We start from the raw sequence: 24511 nt of genomic DNA, 5'->3' as shown, positions 1-24511 counted from the left end.
CTGGTGTGGGGGGACTCAACTGGCAGATTTTTCCCACCGATCGCATCCCACCTGGAGAAACCAGAGGAGGGGATGGGAGCGGTGGATCGTAAACCTGTTTTAATTGGAACACTCCAAACAAAAGTTTCCCAGAGGCTGATCGTCTGTCGTAGGAGTCGTAGATTAGCAAGCCACAAAACTTATCATGCACCCTTTCAAGGTTCCCAAAGGAGGACAGTTCCACAGATTTTCCTTTATGCGCTATTTGCTTAACTGGTTCCTAACTCCATTAGAAAGTGACATCCCTTCTCTCTCTCTTCTCATCTCAGATATTGATTCTGGGATTTCCTAGTAATACATTTTGGATCCAGCCTAGAGACTCGCTGGACGGCGGCAATGTTTACAGCAGGAGTAGGGTGCTCCGGCGGCTGTTGCTCGCTCTTGTGAGTATCCCCACCCCTGTGAATATGAGGAGAGGAGAACGTGGATTTAGAGGGGGCAGAGGGGGTGGGCTGGAGGGATTGAGTTGGGGAGGGAGCCATGCAAGAGGGAGTATTTCTGGTAAAACCTGGAAACCAGAGAAGTATAAAAATCAAAGACTCCTGCAATTAGTTGCCAGGGAAGAAGCCTTCCCTGCTTAATGCAGAAATATTTAATACCTCCGTTTAATCTCAACGACATTTCCTGTCCTGTGAGCATATGTTGTTATGTGCTGATTCGTCTGGATGCAATCACTGCACATCAATTTCAAATCTGTGATTTCCTGTCTTGTCTCCCTATTAGATTAGGGTTTAGATCAAAATGGGCAAGGACCATAGTTGACTTCAGGGTGCAAAATCTCACTGACTAGTGGAAAGAGCATTTTTTTTAATGGTATTTGATAAGCGTGTACTATGTGTCAAACACTGTTCTAAGCGCTGGGGTAGGTACAAGCTAATTGGGTTGGGCACAGTCCCTGCTCCACACGGGACTCACAGTCTACGTAGGAGGGAGAACAGGGATCTCCATTTCACAACTGAGGAAACTGAGGCACAGAGAAGTGAAGTGACTCACCCAAGGTCCCCCAGCAAACAATTGGCAGAGTCAGGATTGGAACCCAGGTCTTTCTGACTCCCAGGCCCGAGCTCTCTCCACTAGGCCACGCTACTCCCCACGGGCCTATGAGTCAGAGGACCTGGGTTCTCATCGTGGCTCTGACATTTATTTGCCTGCTGAGTGACCTTGGGCAAGTCACTTCACTGCTCTGTGCCTCAGATTCAATACCTGTTCTCCTTCCCCTGTAGACTATAGCCCCATATGTAACAATGACTGTGTCCAACCTGACTCTCCAGTGCTTGGTACATAGTAAGAGCTTAACGAATGCCACAACTTATTTTTTTTTTATTTTATTATGATTTCCTTGGGGTGCTCAATAAATATCTGTTGATGGCAATGATAATGACAATAGTACGATGACGCTGGCTGCACATGCTGATTGGAAAATTGTTAGTGGGTTAGTTAGTAACCAGTGTTCGGTAAACAACACCATCCGGGGCTCTGAAATTCAGTCTGGTTGTTCAATGTCGGTGTGCATTCTGAAGCAGAAAAAGTAAAAAGAAAAATCTGGTAAAGTACCTAAAGATGCACGGAGTTTCAAAAGCAAAAATATTCTAACTGAACAGATAACATGAAGACACCTCCCCCAGCCCCCAATCTGCTCTGAATAAACTAAACTAACCCTTCTAACACAACTTTGGCTCTGGTTTCTTTTGCTTCTGTTTTTCTCTCTAGCGAATGAGCGAATTGAAAGACACTCTCAGCTCCGCAAACCACAATTATCTTGGTAATGAAACTCAATAAAAGCTGCATTTGACATGTGAATCGATAGATCATTCCCTCAGCTGCAGCTAAATAAAATGAAGAAAACTGCCCTCATTTGTTTTCCTCTTGATATGGTGTTTTGGTTTATTTCACTTTTTATTGTTGGCATCTTAACTTATATCTTTCCCCTCAGTCATTTTAGCAACAAAAGTGACTCAACTGATAATTAAAATCCCCATAAAAATGGTACCCATTGCTTATTTTCATTTCAACATCAAACCGCTGTGGATTATTAAACCAGTGCCAACTTCACACTCCCATACACCTTCAATGTCAGTGGAAGAAAAGTGTCCAAAATGTAAGGTTGTGTCCAGATGATGAGTTGCTTTTCAGCAATCGCAAACTCGGAAGTGCTTTCAACTGTTTTCACAGGTACATGCTGCGTGATTGTCCAGTACAGAGAGCTACTTTTTCCAAAAGCCAAATGAACTGACTTTGAATGGATCACAGGGTAGCAATAATAGTCGACATATATGTAAAGCAAACATGAACTTTCTGGGTGCTTAATTATATCTATATCAATCAATGGTTTTTATTGAGAGCTTACTGTGTGCAGAGCACTGTACTAAGCACCTGGGAGAGTATAATACAAAAGACTTGGCAGTCACGTTCTAAGTCGGTAGTCATGTTCCATGCCCCCAATGAGCTTATGGTCTAGAAACGAGCTTACAGTCTAGAGATCTATATCTAGAGATCTGCTCTTTGTCTTCAAAGATTAAACTATTTACGGTACGATTCCCACTCCATATCACTTTCCCGCAACTGCCGCTTCAGCACTTCCTCATTCCCCAAACTCTTGGGTACTCATTTCCCCACCAGAGCAGTTAGGTAGACATCTTTATGCTCAGTTGCTTTCCCCTACCTGAAATTTCTTTTAGTGCCTGTCTCCCCATCTGGATTGTGTATTCCTGGAGGATAGAGAACGGGTCTCCTAACTCTATTGTACTCTCCCAAGTGCTTAGTTCAGTGCTCTGCACAGAATAAATACTCAATAAGATTGTTGTATTTAAGTGTTTACTATGTACCGAGCACTGTTCTAAGTGCTGGGGTAGATATGAGATAATCAGAGCCCACCTGGGGCTCAAAGTGTAAGTAGGTAGTAGAACAGGTATCGAATCCCCATTTTGCAGATGAGGGAACTGAGGCACAGAAAAGTGAAATGTTCCCGGCAGGTTAAGTGGCAGTGCCAGGATTCTAATCCAGGCTAATCCTAACCCAGATATTCTGAACCCCAGGCCCAGGTTCTTTCCATTAGGTCAATCAATCGATCGCATTTACTAAGTGCCTACTTTGTGCAGAGCACTGTACTAAGTGCTTGAGTACAATTCAACAGAGCTTACAGTCTAGAGGGTCATGCTGCTTCTCACTGATCGAATCTAGCCTCGCATGCTAGTGTGAAAACCACTCAAATTGGTTAATTTTCATATAGCCCCATAAACAGAGACATCACAGTTCTCTGTGTTTATCAGGAAGTGAAAACTATCGAGTAGGTGCCCACTGAATGTCCCCAGGCACAACAAGAGAGGGGATTCCACTTGGAAGTTCCATGACAACTTGACGTTTTGCCCGTTGGGCTGACCGACATTGAGAATCTCCCTGTCGCTGCCAGGTGTCACCCAGGTGATCCACTCAATTGTTTTTTTTCCCTTGGTTTAGTCTCCCAGACACCACTGCCCCAACTTCCTTTACACTTGCATAAACCTGCCCTCACCCTTTTCCCCTTCCGAGGCTCTGAATCACCTAACCTGCCCAGCTCATCTGGGTTTAGACACGTTCCACCCTGCTTGTCCCTCTCCCTTTCTCCGCCACGTCGTTCCTTTCCAACCCCCAATTCCTGGGTCCTGTAAAACTGTGGGCGATAGGGATGGAATGGGGGGGAGGGGGAGAGAACGGAACGGGATGCTCTGATTCTGCAGAGCTTCCGAAATTCAGAGATAGAAGCAACGCTTCTCTCCGGTCCTAATTTGTCTGGGGATGTGGGGCTGATGGACAGAGATTCATAAACCATATACCTCATGAAACAAGGAGAATAGAGCAAAAATGGCACCAGATGCTGTGAGCATCAAGCATGACCACCCCACAAGGTTCAGACTGTGTGTGTGCCCAATGTGTCCAAGACCATGGGTCCCGCACTGGGCTTTTTAGTCCCAGGTGCACCTATGGGCGAATTTCACTGTCAGTGGCATCTTCTTTGACAGCTATATAATTTAACACCACGACAACAGCATCTTTTAAGGCAACAATACACCCACGCAATTTAAACACCTGTCTATACCGTACATGATTCTCCAAAACTATATATTTTAGTGTCCCAATCGGACTTCAGATCTCAGGATTTTGCACTCCTGAAGCAGGAGGGGATAGTCGGATTGGTTTTAATGCAACCAGTTTATAAAAATAATGCAAATGCTCCCTCACAAAGCAGTTCTCTGATTATAATACGTTGTATGGAAGTGGTTCTGGGAACCCTCTGCAGTGCAATCTTAAAACTACAGAGAAAAATGATGGAATTTAGTTATTACTTTAATCTCCATTTGATTTCTATTTCTAATATCTAGGCCATTTTGCAGGCATTAGTGCCACGTCCTGTTTCCGGAGTTGTCAGGCCCTAAATTCCAGAGTTGCTTGTATGGTAAAAATACCACAGCTGAAGCCTAAGAGAGAAAACTTCCCAGACTGCTGAAGGAAGATTCCATTGAAGGAAGAAATGAAATCCAGCTAATTCCCTTTAAAGTGAATTTCTCCACAATTTTTATAGTTCAGTTAAACTACTAGAAATCGGACCTGGAAAGTTGACAATGCTATTTATTCTCCCAAATCATTTTTCCTTTTATTTTCTAGTCTTATTTCCTAGACACTTTACAATTCTCAAAGGGAGCTCTAGAAAAACGCCTTATTAGGAGTCAATTTCTCATAGATCAACAGAGTAGAAAGTTTAAGTTCTGATGAAGTGTTCCACCAAGGTTGAGAGGAGGAAGTGAGCACACGATAACGCACGTAACTCAACAGACTTAACAGCTCACATCCCCTTCCTCCCTTGGAGGTGCAGATACTAGGAAATACTTCTTCCTGAAACACTTCTGATGTCACACATGTTACCTTGGGCTCATGGTTTAATGTGATGATGTCACCAGCGGGGCCAGAGGCTGGGCATCTCAATGAATGCCTCCTGCCCCCCAACCCCCGACCCCCACAGTGTACACCCCGGCCTCTACCTGGTGAGCAGGGGACAGAAACCTCCTGAAAGAGGCCACCATCCTTCCACCATCCCAATACCCAGAACGCTTCTCCCCACAGCCCGATGAGAGTACGAGTCTCCAAGTTCGGGGTCACGCAAGGGCTGTAGGGCTGGGCCGGCCTATCCTGTTCAGCTCTGAGATGTCGCTCTTCCCCTCTGGAACACCCCAGCGGTGGTGCCCAAGGGCGGGTTAAAGACAGACAGCGAGTCAGCAGGAAACCACCCCCTCCTTCTCCCCGGAAAAAGGGGTTGGGGTGGGAAGTGGCTGGACGGACGGGGCCATGCATTCCTAGCAGCACAACCTTGGGCCGACCCCTCTCCGCCCCCCGGAGTCTGTGTGTATCCAGTTCACTGTGGACCCCTGCCTTCCAGGTCCCTGCCTGGAGCTCCATCTCCAGCCCCACCTGCCAGCGATCGAGAGACACCGCTGCCACCAAACAATTTTCCTAACCGGAAGAGTGGTTTGCAGATTTTTCTTTATACCAAAATCAAGTTCCAACCCTTTCGCCTTACTTCCAGCCCTGTCCCCTGGCAGAACTTTAAAATGAGGATTTAGAGAACCTGCTGGCTGGAAAAACTTGAAGAAAAAATACTTGTGATAGCTGTAGAAACCTCAAGGGTAACACAAGGACCTGAGTCTTGGAAAAGTTCATATGCCAAGGTAGAACTATTCAGTAAATCATTAATAAGGAGTGTAAGATTCCAATAATACTTGAAAGAGAATTGGCACACGGATTAAGAACATTGGATGGACCAATGGACCATTTGGCTGAATATCCTAGCAACAAGTGGCTTGGAAGAAACGTTTGATTGTTGCCATTCTTGAAATCAATCCTGATGATTCTAGTGATGGCCATGTAACATCTATTACCGTTTCCCCCTTCTATTTTCTTTTTACTTCTTCGGCCCTAGCTTTCCCTCTGTTTTTTATGGCGTTTGTTAAGCACTTACTATGTGCCAGGCGCTGTGCTAAGCGCTTGGGTAGGTACAAGGTAATTGGGCTGGACACAGTCCCTATCCCTGTGGGGCTCAGTCTTAATCCCCATTTTACAGATAAGGTAACTGAAGCACAGAGAAGTGAAGTGACTTGCCCAAGCTCACACAGCAGAGCCGGGACTAGAACCCAGGTCCTCTGACTCCCCAGGCCCGTGCTCTATCCGCTAGACCACATTGATTCTCCCTAATAACCTGTTCCGGGATACCCGTCCAGGAATTCACCCAAATCCCTCTTGAGCCGTCCGATAGTTTCTGTCCATACAACGTCCTGGGGAAATAAGTTCCAAAGGCCTACCGGGGAACTAGGGTGGCCCAGTGGAAAGAGCCTGGGCTTGGGAGTCAGAGTACCTGGGTTCTCATCCTGCCTCTGCCAACTGCTTGCTGTGTGACCTTAGACAAGTCACTTACCCTCTCTGTGCCTTCTCGGTTCTCTCTTCTACTTAGACTGTGAGCCCCATGTGGGAAAGGAAGGAATGTGTCTGACCTGATGAACTTGGATCTACCCCAGTGCTTAGAACAGACACACGGTAAGGACTTAGCAAATACCGAAGTAGTGATTATTATTACTATCACTAACCACTGTAAGAAGAACTGTTGCCTCATGTTGGTTTTTCAATTGGTCTGTAGTTCAATTAAACTGTGCCAAAGATTGTTCGTGGTTCAGATGTCTAATAGGAAATCAGATTTTAGTGAATTATTTTGGAGAGGAAAGTACATATGGCTACAGGAAGTTTGAAAGAGCTTTTTCAATTATGTGACTCCTGTGCTGGGGAAGGACGGTGCCTCTGTTGAATGCTGCACACTTAATCTTGAGCATGGACCTAGAAGAAGAAGGCTAGTTATACGTTTGCCAGTCCCCCTGCTAAGCCAGACTGGGGTCAGAAACTGAGGAAGGGGCCGGCCAAGCCATGAGACGGGCAAAATAAAAAAAATTCAACAAGGGGTGCCGGGTGGGGGTGGTGTGGGGAAGCCATACAGGAGAGCTGGGGGAAATGGAGAAATAATTTGAAAAGTCATGATTAGAGGGAGGAGAAAGGTTAAAAAGGGGGTGGGGTTCCAGAGTGGGAGAAGCTGGGAATTAACTGATCACCCATGAAATTTTAAAAAAGCCCAAAACCCACAACTGGGCCAGCCGTCCCAACCAGAAAGAGAGGTTGAAGATAGCAAAAAAGGGAGAGAAGAGTGGGCACAAGTATTAAGAAGTGAGAGGAGGTGGCGTTCAGGGAGAAAGTTTCCATTTTAAGAGTAAGCAGGCGGCCACCTCTCAGAAGACAGCTGGGAAGGAATGTGGCTGTGGGGGCCCGGGAAGAATAACGAAGGGGGAAAGTTTAAAAAGACCTTTCTCTTGTCTGTGTAGCTTAAGGTAGCTTCGATTGGAGCAGCAAATGCATATTTAAGGGCAAAATTAGGCCCTGTGTGTCATTTTGACGTTTGAGGGCAACGTACATTTTCTTTTAATTCCTTTCTTTGGATGTATATGGGAGTCGACACAATAGACTTGAATACCTTATAAAATATCAAGTCAGACTTTTTTTAAAAAAGATGTCATTTATTCTAAATCATGCAAGAATTACTTTCGAGACTTTAAGACGCTTAATAGCTCTAACGGTAGAAGCACATTTTTAAAACACAAATCACCAATCAGATTATAATGACTCTGTGGAAAGATTTTGTTTTCTTTCTTTTTTAAAAAACGAGAGGAAAAAAGTTGTTCTCTACCTGATAAATCATAATAACTGCCTTGCTTTTCATTTGGAACTCAAGCACATGATCTTCTAGGGCTCATTAATATGTGCAGAAAGTGGGAAATGGAGAGTGACAATCTTAACCCTTATTTAAATACAGTAGCGCCATACTTAGAAGGGAAAGGCACGAAACCTTTCAAACCTTATGTTCTGTTTGGAAGGGTTGCATGTTTTTTTTGCTGTTCTATTTCCCTCTACAGTCTAGAATTTAGGTAAGAAATTTTTCAAACAGGAATCTTTATTCCAGAGCACAGGTTTTCACTGAAGTAGAAAATGAGGTGACCTTTTAAAATGGAAATTTTTTTCTCAGAACAATGCTTTAAATTGAGAGAAAATATTTCGTGAAGCTTTAAGAAAATATTTCTTATGCTCAAGTCATTGCTTATTGTGTCTGATTCCAAATCTCAATAATCTAGATTTTCTTGAAGTACTGTACACATTAGTCTAAAACACATTACAGGAGTTTTTTTGGAGTTTACTGTTACATGCTTTAAATTTGGGGGCCATTAGAGAAATTTGGGTATTATTTAAATCAGTTCTCATTAGCCACAAGGGGCGGGGGACTGGTTGGGAAGGATTCTGGCATCCCACTTTCTGTCCTTCCCTGGAATCAACCCGATCTGAAGCTGGATGGGAATGTACCAAGCGCTTAGTACAGTGCTCTGCACACAATAAGCCTTCAATCAATACTACTGATGATGATCTGAAGCTGTGGAGACATGACTTGAGTAATGTATCTTTCTCCATCCGCTTTCTCTTCACTCCACTGAATGGAAAGTGGAAAGGCTTTTCCCAGACTCCTACCCCATCACTTTTTACTGCCAGAATGTATGAGAATGGGAGTGATTGATGCATGGCATAAAGAAGGAGAAAGGGAAAAAAAAAACGAAAAAAAAAAAACCAAAAACCAAGAGTGATGGGAGAAGGAGCAAGAGAAGGGGAGAAAAAGGAGAGAGGGAAAAACAGATAGCAGAGTCACTGTCTGCTGCCAACCTCTGTCCCGATGACTTATTAGTTCATTCATTTGAACATGTTCCTGGAATTAATATTAGTTCCTGCAGACAAAAGAAAATGATCTTGTGACTGTTAGAGACGTTTGTCTCTCCTTTTCCCACTGTTTGACTTGCAGAATAAATAGAAAATAACTTTCAGGCTGTCCCTCGTTGTTGGAGGTGGCAATTTTGTCTTTACAGCTAAACTTTCCACCGTCCGACCATCCTGTCATTGAGTAATAGGTTTGGTACTTTGCTGGTAATTATTTTTTAAAGGCCACAGGCTTCACTATTTCATTGGTATGTTGAGTTACTTAAAATTTGCGGTACGTAATGCAATTTTGGAAATTAATCAAGAACAAAATAGAACTTATTGCCACACCTGGAAAATTCTTCCATGTACGTTCACCATCAACGGTATTTACTGAGTACCTCCTGTGTACAGAGCAGGATACTAGGTATTTGAGAATGTGATCAAAGTAAACGACAGTGTCCCTGCCAATCTAATGGGATGCCAGTGGTTTCTCTTTCTGTCCCCTTCACCCACCCCCCCGCCCTCCATAGCTTCTCATCCTCTAGTCAGAGCATATTTATAGGTACTTCCAGAGCTTATTACAGTTCTTGGCACATAGTAAGCGCTTAAATACCGCAATTATTATTATTATGATTGTTGTAGGCATCAAAGGAATTCCTGCTAGAAATGCGTGGATTGTTTACCATTTTCTATTTTTTAAGGAAGTGAGTGTTGCCTGAATTGCTATAGAGAAGAGGAAATTGAACCCAGCATGGTTATAAACCATCAAAAGTCTAACAATGAATGGTTAACCAATGGTTTCCAGTGTTTGGTCATTAAGGCAGAGAAACAGCATGGCCTAGTGGAAAGAGCACGGGCTTGGACGTCACAGGCCCTGGGTTCTAATCCCAGCTCTGCCTCCTGTCTGCAGTGTGACCTTGGACAAGTCACTTAACTTCTCTGTGCCTCAGGCATCTCATCTGTAAAATGGGGATTAAGATCGTGAGCCCTATGTGGAACAGGGACTGTACCTGATCCGATCATCTTGTAACTACCCCAGTACTTAGTACAGTGCCCAGCACATAGTAAGTGCTCAACAAATACCACAGTTATTACTAGCAATGTACTTGCAGGCACCTGCAAATACTGTGAGCCAGGCTTCAGCACTGGTGACTCGTGGTTGGTCATTTTGTCCTTGCCAGCTGATGCTGAGTAGAGTTCCTAGACAGCTCTAGAACCGCTCAGGAAGCTAACATACTGCCCAGCAGGACCCAGTCCCCACCGAGAAATTGCAGATTTTATCACTTAAGAGGGATAGAATACAAGTTAATGCTGTTACCCAGACACTTTTCCACACGTGCTGTTGAATAACTCACTCTGTAGAGACTTCGGGATCAATAAGAGAAGCCAGGGACTCACGTAAGTGAAGGAGTTATTAGTGATGTCACTCCTCTCTCCTGTCTTCTTCCCTTTGTCTGCATGTGTTCTCTGAATGAAGCGGGGTCTTGATTAGAAGCCCCTCTGACAGGCTACACTTCCAGGCAGGAAAAGCCTTTCCACTTTAGCTGCTACTTAGGTAGCACTCTTGATCCGCACAGTAGGACAGGAGGTTGGAAAGCAATCCGAGATCAGTCCTGTTTCCCTGATTGCACCCCTGAGCCAATGAGTCTAGCTTGAGACCCACTCATCAGCTGCCAGTCACCGGGGGCAAGTCTATCCCTTCCAGGCTCTGCCTCTGTGACAGGGGGTGACCAGACTGTAAAAACTCAATCGACTTCAGTGGGATGCCTGAAATTCATTTTCTCCCTCAGATGCTTTCATCTCACTCATTTCACTGTGTTTACAGGCTAGTGGATTTCCTGAGGGCAGCCATGATTTAGATTTACAGTTCCCCGGGCAGTCTGATTCTGAAGAAAAGTTATAACACCTGTAATGTATTACTGTCTCCTAAAGGAGTAAAGGATATCATGGTCTGAAGAAGTAGCTGCTATATTCAAGTATGCCATGCATCCCAGTGTAATGCATTGTGAGATATGAACACCAAATGTCCTTATTTCTATAAGCGACAAATCCCCCTATAAAACCTCTGCGGGATTTTTTTGAGATTACAAAATGGTTACAGGAGGACCTCATTTTGACGGACAATCCGCTCTTCCCCCCCCTCCCACATACAGCCCAGGAGGTGGTTTTGGACTGTGGTGTCTTCTCCAAATCTGAAGAGCAACTATACACTCGCACTCAAAGTCATAGACAAACTCCACCAAAAGGAAAGGTGAAGCAGGAGTCTCTCGGAAGGACACCCAACCCAACCTGTAGATTCAACCAGATTTTTACCATTGGCTGCGATAGGGATCCTAAAGCACTTGAAAAGCCACATGCTTGAGTCTGTAACTGGAGACTCTAAAGATCTTACTATCTCGGCTCTAACTGTCTCAGAATACCCTAAGTCCTCTAGACTTGTACCCTTGCTGTGGGCAGGAAATGGGTCTGTTACATTGTTCTATTAGACTCTCCCAAGCACTTAGTACAAAGCTCTGCCCCTGGTAAGCACTCAAATACTATTGATTGATTGAACAAAAATATGAACTGGGATTTTGCAGCTCACTGACATGGTGGCCCTACTGATTGGCCATCCTGAAAAAGCACATGCAAGTTCACCCTTGTGAACCCATGGTGGATTGAAGGCCCCCAGCAATGTGGCTTAGGATGACCCACGGGGGAAGAGAGGAAGGAGGCCACTCTAGGCCAGGATGACTCCAGGATCAGGGTATCCGATGAGCCGAGAGGTTCCAGGAAGCCCCGGGTCTGTTTGGAAAACCAAAACCTTCCAACAGAACACCCGTGGGGGTGCCTAGACTGGGTTTAAGCCCAGAGAGGAACCCTTCCCTTTTCTCCGTATGGGGCCTGAGCCCACCCAAACAGGTGCCCCATCCCCAGGTCCCCTACAGCTTGGGGTGTGGGCGCCGAGACCCCGAGTCCACTCTAAATCCGATAGGTCGCGCTCGGGGCTGTGACTTCAGACTGGATACGGTTCCTTGGTAGGCTTCCCGTGACATCATGGATGATGGTCACCCCTCTATTCCGTCACAGGCCCCACCGGCTCTGATGGGACCTGCGACTCAGGACAGGGGCCAGGGATGGCCTTCAGCAATCGGATGACTACCACCTTCTCCTGATCAACTGGGATCCTGGGATCCTTGTGTGTGAAGATAGGGGTAAGATAATGGATAGATGACCAGCGGACAGAGAGGGCTGTCAACCTACCGAGAGCCTGGCGATATCGCTTTAATAATGATAATGACATTAATGGTATTTACTAAGCACTTTTGTACACGCTGATCACTGTGCTCATCTCTGGGGTGAATAAAAGACGAGTAGATCTCAGAGTTCTTGGGCCCCATGTGGCTTTCAGTCGAAGAGGGAGAAGAATGGGTATTTACTCCCCTTTCTACAAATGAGCAAACTGAGGCTCAGAGACACACAGTAGACTAGTGGCGGAGCCAGGACTTGAACCCTGGTCTGCTGACTTCTAGTCCTGTGCTCTGTGTCTTAGACCACACTCCTTCCACTGCAGTCCAGCTAAAAGCCAACTTGGGGAAAATTTCATTCCCTAAGGATTTCTGAGGAATACGCTAGCCTCAGGGATCAAGCTTAGGGATGAAACTTTTGGAAGCGGAAAGGAGGGGTGGTAATGCAACATGGCACAGTGGATAGAGCATGGGCCTGGGAGTCAGAAGGTCACGCGATCTAATCCCGGCTCCACCGCTTGTCTGCTGTGTGACCTTGGACAAGTCACTTTACTTCTCTGTGCCTCAGTTACCTCATCTGTAAAATAGGGCTTGAGACTGTGAGCTCCATGTGGGACAGGGACTGTGTCCGACCCGATTTGCTTGTATCAGTCCCAGCGCTTAGTACAGTGCCTGGCACATAGTAAGCGCTTAACAAATACCATTATTATTATTTAGAATTCTTTCCTCCAGTCCAGCTTCTCCTACTGTGCAATTCACATCATACACCATTCGCCTGACCAGTCCTGACCCTCTGAACTTTTTTAAAAGACACATACACACTTAGTCTTGAGTTCAACAACACACTAGTATTACTCCTGCCATGTATGTGCTTAGCCCATTTTCCTAAGGATGGGCCTATAAGAGAGCACTATGTTACACTAAAATACTATACTGATTCACTTCTGGGTCCCTGGACTTGACACCGCTTTCTATACAACTAAGGAGAGAATATTAGCAGTTGGGAGCTGGGATTACCAATTACATTTAGTTCTGCCATGGCATTGGTTTCTAGTACGCATTTTGGCTAGAATGTAAATAGGGAATGGGGGAACTTTTCCTGACAACACAAGCCCGTTTAGACTCCGAGTGTCCCATTTATTGAAAGAACTGTTCTTGTTTATTTATGCAAGCCTGAACTGGTGGGTAGTACAGCGTGAGTTATCCTTAATGCAAGATTTCACATGAACTCAACCCTCAGATTACAGGTGACTAGCACGACATTCTATTTGGATCAACATTAATTTTCAATATAGAGATATATGTTGAGGTATATGTTTGACCATATTTGGGGAGAGGTACTATGGTCTAGTTGAAAGAGCAGTGATCAGTGATGATCTGGGCAGCAGAATGAAGTACCAACTGGAGTGGGGAGAGACAGAAAGCAGGGAGGTCAGTCAAGGAGGGATAGGAGAAGTGCTTGGATTAACATGATAGCAGTTCGGATGGAGAGGAAAGGGTGGATTTTAGCGGTGTTGTGAAGGTTGAAGGGATAGGATTTGGTGATAGATTGAATATGTGGGTGGAGTAAGAGATGAGTAGAGAATCACGCCAAGGTTACGAGCCTGTGAGACAGGGAGGATAGTGGCGTTGCCTACAGTGATAGAAAAGACAAGGGAAAGACAGGGTTCGAGTGGGAAGATGAGTTCTGTTTTGGACGTGTTTAGTCTGAGGTGTCTTACTGGAATGTATTTAACTTGTATAATTCACAGATAACAGCATTTGATCAAGGGTATGGTGCTCAGAGTTTGTGAAATAATTTGTCGTACATCAGAACTATCAACCACAAAACCCTATCATTAGTACACTATGAATACACCTTTATGCGTTTGTCAAATCTCCCCACACACTGAAGACTATGGTTTTTGGTGATAAGGTGCTAAAACTGTGGCAATTTTTAGAATATAAGTCACTCCGCTGAAGAAATACCTAAGTTTTTTTTCTATCAAAGCTTCAAGGGCATATTGCTTATTCACAGTGTTATGACTAAAAAAAACAGAGGAATGAAAAAAACTCTCAGCCAAGTCATACTTAAGATTTCCCTTCATGCTTTCAGTAAGTGAAAGCACTTACTGAGCCACCAGGAATGGAGGGCTCAAGGATGCATAGAAGGAATGAGCAGTTGGTGGCCAGTTGCTCAGAGGCATCGAGAAAGGACACATCCTAAATACTCTTCACAATCTGCCTTGCCTATTAGGAATAGTCTCCCCACTGCAAGTTCAGGTCCAGCTTTCTCTCTGTAGCTGCTAGGTTCTGGGGCTAATAGACTAGGCAGCAAATACCACAGTCAGCAGCTCCTTATTCTTTGTTCAGTCAGTCAATCATATTTATTGAGCATTTACTGTGTGCAGAGCACTGTACTAAGCACTGGGGAGAGTACCCTACTACAATATTACAGACACATTCCCTGCCCACAACGAGCTTGCAGTCTAGAGGGCGAGACAGACATTAATATAAATAAATAAAATTACAGATATGTACTTAAGTGATGTGGGGCTGGGTGGGGGGAGGCTGGGCCCATTCAAAAGGTTGGGAAGAGGGAAAAGAATCAGGGGAATGATTAATCCTGTTCCAGAGCAGACCTGGGAATTCCACCCAGAGTAGAGATCCAAAGGGGCTTTCTTATTCTGGAATGAACCCACCCCCCTGGGCTAACTTCCTAGGGCTCTCCATCCTGGGGATGACCTAAAATTAGAAGAGAGCTCCAGGAAGTGTCTGGAACAGATCCCCTTGGTCTGAAATTGAACTGGACCAAGGGTAGGAAAATAAGACACTCTTGGTGCCTGAAGAATGCTCATGCTGAACAGCAAGGGACCAGAAAAGGTACAAAACTTGTGTGTGGTGAGGGTGCGAGATTTGTTAAGTACCTACTAGGTGCTAAATTCTGGGGTAGATCAATCGACCGGTATTTACTGAGCGCTTACTGGGTGCGGAGCAATGTACTAAGCACTTGGAAAGTACAATTCAGCAACAAATAGACACGATCCCTACCCAACAACGGGCTCACTGTCTAGATGGGGGGAGACAACAAAACAAGTAAACAGGCATCACTAACATCAATATAAATAAATAGAATTATATATATACATCATTAATAGAATCAATAGAAGGACAAATATGTACATCTATACACAAGTGCTGTGGGGCGAGGAGGGGGGGGTGGAGCAGAGGGAGGGAGTCGGAGCGATGGGGAGGGGAGGAGGTGCAGAGGAAAAGAGGGGCTTAGTCTGGGAAGGCCTCCTGAGTCTGCGAAGAGTACAACAGAGTTGACAGACACATTCCCGCCCTCCGGGAGTTTATAGTCTAGAGGATTATCTTGTATCTAGAGGTTTCTACAAGATAAACAGATTGGGCATAGTCCTTGTCCCAGCTCAGGCTCACAGGCTAAGGGATAGGGAGAACAGGTATTCAATTGACATTTTACAGATGAGAAAACCCAGGTACAGAGAAGTGACTCACCCAAGGTCACAGAGCAGGCAGTTGGCAGAGCCGTGATTAGAACTCGGGTCTCCCAACTCCCCGCCCTGAGCGTCGCTGCACGTGTGTATTTTCAAAGGCACAGTGTGCAAGTGATTCTCTTTCAAAAGCACTCACACTCATGGATACAATCTCTCTATTGGCAGTGTCATCTTCCAGTAGGAGAACTCTCTGTTATACAGCTGACCTGAGTGTGGATTTACATGTGAACCCATCACAATCAATCATATCTCATACATTCAATCATATTTATTGGGCGCTGCGTGCAGAGCACTGTACTAAACCCCTGGGTTCTAATCCCTGCTCCGCCGCTTGTCTGCTGTGTAACCTTCAGCAAGTCACTTAACTTCTCTGTACCTCAGTTCCCTTTGTTGCAAAATGGGGATTCAACCCCTGTTCTCCCTCCTACTTAGGCTGCGAGCCTCATGTGGGACATGGCTATCTTGTCCCCAGTGCTTAGTACAGTGTTCAGCCCATAGTAAGCACTTCAATATCACAATCATTTCTTATTACAAGAGTACAATACATCAGTTGGTAGACACAATCCCTGCCCACAACTAGCTTAGCTTAGTTTAGACTAAATTTAGTTTAGACTTAGTTTAGACACAATCCCTGCCCACAACTTAGCTTAGTTGTAGAGCCTAGTCTACAGTCCATTCATACCAAAAAGCTGACAAAACGTACACCTCTAGGTCTTAGAAAAGGTACTCATAGTCAGATGGGAGAGAGGGCGGCCTAGTGGAAAGAGCAAGAAAGACTGGGAACAAGAGTCCTAGGTTCTAATCCCAGCTCCACCATTGGCCTTCCGTGTGAATTTGGGCAAATCACTCAGCCTCTCTGGGCCTCAGTTCTCTCACCTGTAAAATGGAGATAATAATAATGGTGGTATTTGTTAAGCACTTACTGTGTGCTAAGCGCTGGGGTAGATACAAGGTAATCAGGGTGTCCCCACGTGGGGCTCACAGTCTTAATCCCCATTTTACAGATGAGGGAACTGAGGCACAGAGAAGTTAAGTGACTTGCCCAAAGTCACACAGCTGATAAGTGGCGGAACCGGGATTAGAACTCACGACCTCTGACTCCCAAGCCCGGGCTCTTTCCACTGAGCCACGCTGCTTAATCTCCCTAGGTCTTCTGCAAGCCCATGTCGGACAGGGACCGACTTATCAGTGTTTGACACAAAGTAAACGCTTAATAAGTGGCAATGGGATTCACTGAGCAACCACCGGTGATTCAAACCCAGTGCAACGTTGAGAAATAATAATAATAATAATGGTATTTGTTAAGCGCTTACTATGTGCCAAGCACCGTTTTAAGCGCTGGGGGCGATACAAGGTCATCAGGTTGTCCCACGTGGGACTCACATTCTTAATCCCCATTTTACAGATGAGGGAATTGAGGCACAGAGAAGTTAAGTGACTTGCCCAAGGGCACACAGCTGACAAGTGGCAGAACCAGGATTAGAACCCATGACCTCTGACTCCCAAGCCCGGGCTCTTTCCACTGAGCCATGGGGCCTCTCTGCGTACTTTTGGCTGGTTTCCGTGTAAATGCATTGAGTGTTTCGAGCTAAACTCCCCACTTTAACCCGGGGATTGAACAAGTTCTGAAATGGACCAGCAATCTCCAGCAGCTCTGTCCAGGGCTCGTACCAGGTTACCTCTCGTTCTGACTCGGAATGCTATCTTCTTCCTCCGTTTCCCCATTCTCTACCAAAAAGCGCCCTTTGTCCGACGCCGACTCCCATCCCACAGAGAAGCAATTTCGGGGCACAGGTAAATAACTGGAATTTTGTTTAGCAGCTTCTGGGTATTGTATGACCTCTCATACGACCTCCACTAGACCGTAAACTCCCTGTGGGCAAGATCATGTTGTACTGTACTCTCCCGAGCGCTTACTACGGTGCTCTGCATACAGTCAGTGCTCAATAAATACCACTGGTGGAATTGATTGATTCTCTAGTTTAAGGTACTGCTTGCAGCTGCTTGGCAAAAGGTGGTTCACGGTCAATACTCTTGCAGCTAGAAGAGGGGGTTCCATGGGGAGAGGAAACCATTTGCAGGCAAAGGGCACCTCGGAGCAATTTCCCCAGAGTTTCAGCTTTGGCTTTTGTTCTTTCACAAGATGCGACAATTGCAGTCTCTCTCAGGCTCCGTTTTGAATAGCTTCGGCAACGATGCTTGCTGTTCCTATATTAAGAAAGTGTTTTTGGAAACAGCTGGTGTGTTACAAATGTGACAGAACGGCTTAAGAGCTGGGACGATTGGAATCCCACTCCCAAGTACCCAGGCTGCCAATCCTCCCTGAGTTGCAATCCGAAACGATTCTACAGAATCCCGGAGGTTGAGTAAAAGGGCCGGAAGGCTCCAATCTCCAGTCTGCTATCAGGAAACTCTCCACTTCCACCCTCCCCCCCCCCCCCCCGCTTTACAGGGGTGTTCTGGGAAGTCGCGTGAGCTTAAAAATCAAATTGGAGATTGTGGTGGTAAAGCCGTTGGCTGGGGTGGTCCGAGTCGGTAGCTCTGGTCAAGTACCGGTGTACCCCAGTTCCAAACGATCACAATCCATAAAATCTGGAGGTGCATCATGTGCTTATTGCTGACATGGCCCAGGATCTGAAAACCCTGCCAACATCATGTGCTCTGCGCCCAGGAAGCGCTCAATAAATACCATTAACGGAATACGTTCAATCCAAATGGGGAACGCAATTCCCTCCCTGCTCCTTCCTCCCTTGCACCGTTCGGTTCCCGCTCTGCCCCGTTCCTACCGGTCTTCTTCCACCCTTCAGACGCCTGGCTCCACCCTTCCCTCACCTGTCTTTCCCCCAACCCTGCTCAATTAAAAACAAACCAACCAGTGAGGTGGTGCCTGATTCAATTCCCACTTATAAACTTGTTTTAGGAGGGAAGGTGGGGGAGAGGAGAGGGGCATGTGGGGACATCGGTGGCTGCAGCTCCTGGGAGCCTAATGTGGGGGCCGGGCTCTAGCAGCATGGCCTAGTATTTAGAGCACGGGCCTGGGAGTCAGAGGACCTGGGTTCTAATCCCGGCTCCGCCACTTATCTGTTGTGTGACCCTGGGCGAGTCACTTCACTTCTCTGGGCCTCAGTTACCTCATCTGTAAAATGGGGATTAAGACTGTGAGCCCCATGTGGGACAGGGGCTGTGTCCAACCTGATTAGCTTCTATCTCCCCAGTGCTTAGAACAGTGCTTGGCACACAGGAAGCGCTTAACAGATACCATCATTATTATTTTTAGACCGTTAACTCGTTGTGGGCAGAGAATGGTCCTAACAACTCTACTCTCCCAAGTGCTTAGTACAGTGCTCTGCACACAGTAAGCACTCAATAAATATGATTGATCCAGCAGACTAAACGGGGCTCAGGACTGGGATCCAAGTGTCTCGAAGTCAGTGGAGAGAAGTTGGGGAGACAGAGATTGAGGGGATGAAACTGTAGTGGCCAGGGTTAAAGGAAGTCCCTAGGAATGATGGAGGGAAAGAGACGAGGAGGAGAGGGCTCAGTCATGTCAGGAACAGGAAAACTAATAGTACATTTAAGTTAATGAGAAAACATTTCCCATAAGGTGATGGTTCACAATATACCCATATTTTCAAAGAACATATTAAAATACCCCTATATAGGAAGGAAAAGCTAAGGCTGCCCCTAGAAGATAGTCAATTGGGTTGAAATGCACCAGGTTCCCCAATTTTTTTTTAGCTGTCAAGGTCTGGACCTGTCAGGAGAGATCAGGGCTCTGTCCCTGAAAGGATTTCTCACTGATACATAAAATTGGGCCGCTCCCATGGGGACCAGCATGCCACAAAAAACTAGTCACCCCTAGAGATGGGGCTGGGGGAGAAGGGTAAATGCAACAGTGAAGAGTTGACTCCTTTTGGATTTTTCCCTATTTCAGGGGAAGCAGTGTGAATAAGGTGTTAAAAGGCACTAACTCATCAATTAATTTATCCTAAGGCACACATCCTTCAGGGATGATCCTAGGAATCACGTATCAATCAATTTATTAAGTGCTTACCGTGCACATAGAACTGTACTAAGCGCTTGGGAGAGTACAGTACAACAGAGTTGATAGAAACGTTCCCTGTCCACAAGGAGCTTACAATCTAGAGGTGGAGACAGACATTAAAATAAACTGTGGATACGTACGTAAGTGCTTGTGGGGGTGAGGGTGGGGTGAATATCACATATGGGACACTGTGAACCACTCTTCGTGTCCACCAAGTAGATTTTGGACTACTGAGGAACAGATTAAGGCACTTCTTGCCTTTTGGTTCAACTGCCTTATATATCCCTTCCTTTTGCTAAGAGCCAAAATGTTTTAAGCTGGTTCTCTTGGATGGGACATGTAAGAATCACTCAATCGGTGGTATTCGAGTGCATTCTGTGCGCAGAGCCCTGTACTGAGTGCTGGGAACAGTACGCTAGAGTAAGAAGACATGATCCCTGTCCTCAGGGATCTTTCAATTTAGCAGGAGAAGAGGAGAAAGATTGGCAGCAGGATGTCTAAGCAATTGTTGTATGGTGACCTGAACTTGGGCTCACGTAAGCTTCTCAGCAGGATAAATGGTTTAAAGACAATCGTGGAGCCCGGGCACAAACAAAATTTGGAATATGAGAGGGCTCTTTCCACCCTGATTGTGTGTTTCTTAAATCCTTGTCCTCCCAGTAGGTAATGGGAGGAGAAATGGCTTTCTATACATTTCAAACCTCAAGGCAAACTCATCCTAAGTGAGCTACGTTGACAAGAAGTGACAGCTCACTAGACACCCCCCAGAGGGATTTCCTTTGGGGACTGCCCTTGAACCCGGGGACTATTTTCTATACGAAAGACAGCAACTAACTCTCGGGAGTTAGACTGGAAGATGTAAGCTCGTTATGGGCAGGGAACGTGCCTGATAATTCCGTCGGATTGTACTCCGTACTCTCCCAGGCGCTTAGTACAGTGCTCTGCACATAGGAAGCGCTCAATAAATATGACTGATTGTAAGCTCCCTGAGGGCAGAGATCATGCACACAGTAAATGCTCAATACATACCACTGATTTCTTGAGAGTAAGGTTCTGCTCAGGTGCTAGTTGTTGTTTAGAGCTTATGGAGCCTGAAGGAGTTCTGCTGGGTACCAAAAGGATCATACCCTCACTAGTCCCTGCCCTCCCCCAGTGCTTCCTGTGGCATTCCTAACTGTTAGTAGTAGCTGGCAGGGGAGGAGAGAAATATCCAGGTAGGTGAAAGGGGTTTTTTTTTTAAATATTTGTTCTTATGATTTATTCACATACATTCTCAGACACATACTGATTCTCAATACCCTGCAAAGCTCCCCTTAGGCAAAGATACTGTATTACCCACAATTTGCTATTCACTTAATAGCTTTGCCAGTGTTTGCTGTTCCAATGTCAACAGTCATTATACAGCTTGACTTTCAATGCTGGATTAGAACTCTTTTTTTTTTTTTTTTTTTTACAGTAATCAGAAAAGCACTTGGGTACTTAGAGCGTTCTCTGGAAGACTATCGCAAAAGAATGAAGTCATGCCAAACCCAGTCAGCAATGTGTCAGGGAAGGCCAACTAAGAGAGACCCCAAATGAAGTGTTGACAGTTCCACGAATCACAACACACACATGCAGCACCCAGGGGTCACGAGCTCGCAATGAGGTGCCAGAATTGGCCTACGTACACACGTGTATCGGCACGCACACCCACAAAAGAGAAGGGTACCCACTAATGAAAGCGTGCAGGGCAGAAGACGAAATGGACCTCACGTACGGTCTGGAAAAAGGGCAACGAGAACGTCCGCGTTGCCCTGCGCCCTACTACCGTTCCGTCAAGCAAGGGGAAGTTTCCGGACCTTTTACATTCTACTGTATCCAGAAGTCAATCTCACGCACCCTGCCGCTGCTTTCAGCTTTGCGAACCATAGGAAGACAAAACCCTTCTGACATAACAGCTATTTCTTTCGGGAAAACAGCTGCAGCAATAATCTAGGGGAGAAACGATCATCATTACTTCCAGTTAGAATCTCTCCTTTGGTTGAACCAGAAGGGACCTCTTCCTTTCCTTAAACTGGGTCTGCAGATGGGAGGCCTGTTTGATATTCAGCCCCAGAGGGTGGAAACCAGGGTCTCTGTTCGGTAACCGCGGTGACCTTACGAAAGCTCAAGTTCGGGGCCGCCGTCTCCATTCCTGCTCCATCCCAGAATCTCAAACGGTCTGGTCGGATCGAAGAAAGTGGTGAGAATTGCTGTGATAGCCTCCGCCCCACTTCTCAAAGCCCGATTAGCTCGTATCTACCCCGGTGCTGTCACGGGGAGCCTACTGTATCGGGCTCCTGGCCTCAAGTCATAGCCCCGAGCACGACCTACCAGATTTAGGGTGGACATCCCAAGCTGTAGGGGACCCGGGGATGGGGACACACACACACAAACACAGAGTGCTTGACAAACTACCCTAGAGCTAAACAGATCTTAGTTTTCTCCAGCTGGTGGCAGTGGGGATTAGCCAGTATGGGGGGCTCAAGCCCCATGCAGAGAAAAGGGAAGGGCTCCTTTCTGGGCCGAGCCCACTCTGGACACCCCCACGGGTATTCTGTTGGAACCTGCTCTATCCCAGTGCTTAGTACAGTGCCTGGCACATAATGAGAAGCAGCATGACCTAGTGGACAGAACACCGGCCTGGGAGTCAGAAGGACCTAGATTCTAATCCTGACTCCACCACTTGTCTGCTGTGCTATCTTGGGCAAGTCATTTATCTTCTCTGAGCCTCAGTTACCTCATCTGTAAAATGGGGATTAATAATAATATTGGTATCTGTTAAACCCTTACTACGTGCAGAGCACTGTTCTAAGCGCTGGGGTAGATACAGGGGAATGAGGTTGTCCCACGTGAGGCTCACAGTCTTCATCCCCATTTTACAGATGAGGGAACTGAGGCACAGAGAAGTGAAGTGACTTGCCCCCAGTCACACAGCTGACAAGGGGCAGAGTCGGGACCGTGAGCCCCATGTGGGACAACCTGATTACCTTGCATCTATCCCTGTGCTTAGAACAGTGCTTGGCACATAGTAAGCACTTAAATACCATTATTATTATTATTTTAGCTTGTATCTACACCAGTGCTTTGTACCGTGCTTGGCATATAGTAAGCGCTTAAATGCACCCCACACACACGGCTTGACAAACCACCCTAGAGCTAAACCGATCTTAGTTTTCTCCAGCTGGTGGCAGTGGGGATTGGCCAGGAGAGAGAAGGTCTGTGAAATGTATTTATGTGAATTGCTGTAACACCATTTTTACTTTTGAAAACATTTGGAGAAGTCAGCAGCCTAACCCCGACCCCAGGAAACTAGTTTTAGATACTCAGGATGGTGCAAAGAGTGAGATCCAAGAGAAGAGGCAGACTTTTCTCTGGTATTCTGGTAAAATAATAATAATGATGGTACTTGTTAAACACTTACTATGTGCCAAGCACTGTTCTAAATGCTGGGGTAGATTCAAGTGAGGTTGGACACAGTCCCTGTCCCTCATAGGGCTTATCAGCATGGCTCAGTGGAAAGAGCACGGGCTTTGGAGTCAGAGTTCATGGGTTCGAATCCCGGCTCGGCCACTTGTCAGCTGTGTGACTTTGGGCAAGTCACTTAACTTCTCTGTGCCTCAGTTACCTCATCTGTAAAATGGGGATTAAGACTGTGAGCCCCACGTGGGACAACCTGTTTCCCCTGTGTCTACCCCAGCGCTTAGAACAGTGCTCGGCACATAGTAAGCGCTTAACAAATACCAACACTACTATTATACTCTTAATCCCCATTTTACAGATGAGGTAACTGAGGCCCAGAGAAGTGAAGTGACTCGCCCAGGGTCACACAGCACACGTGGCAGAGCCGAGATAAGAACGCATAACATTCTGACTCCCAGGCCTCTGCTCTATCCACTGAGCCAAAGTGTTGACATTGACACCAGACAATCCACACCTTACCTGTTTTGATTGGGTGCGAGTGAAATGAACTGGATCTTGGGTGCTGTCTCTAAATCACCAGATTTTTCACTTTCTTAATGTAGTTTTTCTTTAATAAGCCCCTAGTATATCATATCAGTACGCGAAGCACCACGGCCTAGTGGATAGAGCACGGGCCTGGGAGTTAGAAGGATTCGCGTTTTAATCCTGGCTCTGCCACTTGTCTGCTGTGGGATCTTGGGCAAGTCACTTCACTTCTCTGGGCCTCAGTCACCTCATCTGTAAAATGGGGATTAAGAGTGTGAGCCCCCTGTGGAACACAGACTGTGTCCAAACTGCTTAACTTTTATCTATCCCAGCGCTTAGTACTGTGCCTGGCCCATGGTAGGTGCTTAACAGAAGAATGAGCTTTTGTAACAATTATCAATTGCCTTAATGGTGTGGCAAGACAGTATGCCACCCTTTTCCTCAGCTCCCCCTTCCCTCCCCATCGCCCCGACTCGCTCCTTTTGCTCTACCCCGCCCCCCCACCGCTCCACAGCACTTGTGTATTTATGTATCTATATTTCTATTTATATTAATGTCTGTTTACTTGCTTTGATATGTATATATCTCTATAATTCTATTTACATTGATGCTATCGCTGCCTGTTTACTTGCTTTGATGTCCGCCTCCCCCCTTCTAAACTGTAAGCCCGCTGTGGGCAGGGATTGTCTCTATTGCTGAATTGGACTTTCCAAGCGCTTAGTAGAGTGCTCTGCACCCAGTAAGCACTCAATAAATACAACTGAATGAATATTTCTCAGAATACTTCTGAAAGAGTGAGGCTTGGGAATCAGGCCGGCCGTTGTTTTCCCCAGGAGTGGTACTAAAGCACTGTTCTGCTGCTGAGAAATAAAGGCACACTGGTGATCGAGCAGCCTCCTCTCCCTTCAAGGGCATTATTGTGACTTGGACTG

At 46.0% G+C, this 24511-nt stretch overlaps 1 long non-coding RNA gene across 1 annotated transcript; it reads left to right on the top strand.

The window, feature by feature from the left end:
• The first annotated feature begins 11955 nt into the window (after positions 1 to 11955).
• LOC114808016 lies at positions 11956 to 21639 on the top strand. The gene is made up of 2 exons (XR_003755989.2): positions 11956 to 12038; positions 21070 to 21639. It is a non-coding gene; the product is annotated as an uncharacterized LOC114808016 (long non-coding RNA).
• Positions 21640 to 24511: the final 2872 nt, after the last annotated feature.

The sequence above is a fragment of the Ornithorhynchus anatinus genome, chromosome X5 (assembly GCF_004115215.2).
Source record: "Ornithorhynchus anatinus isolate Pmale09 chromosome X5, mOrnAna1.pri.v4, whole genome shotgun sequence".
In the NCBI taxonomy this organism is placed as follows: domain Eukaryota; kingdom Metazoa; phylum Chordata; class Mammalia; order Monotremata; family Ornithorhynchidae; genus Ornithorhynchus; species Ornithorhynchus anatinus.
Note: the sequence above shows the minus strand (reverse complement) of the source record. Positions and strands in the feature narration are given on the sequence as shown.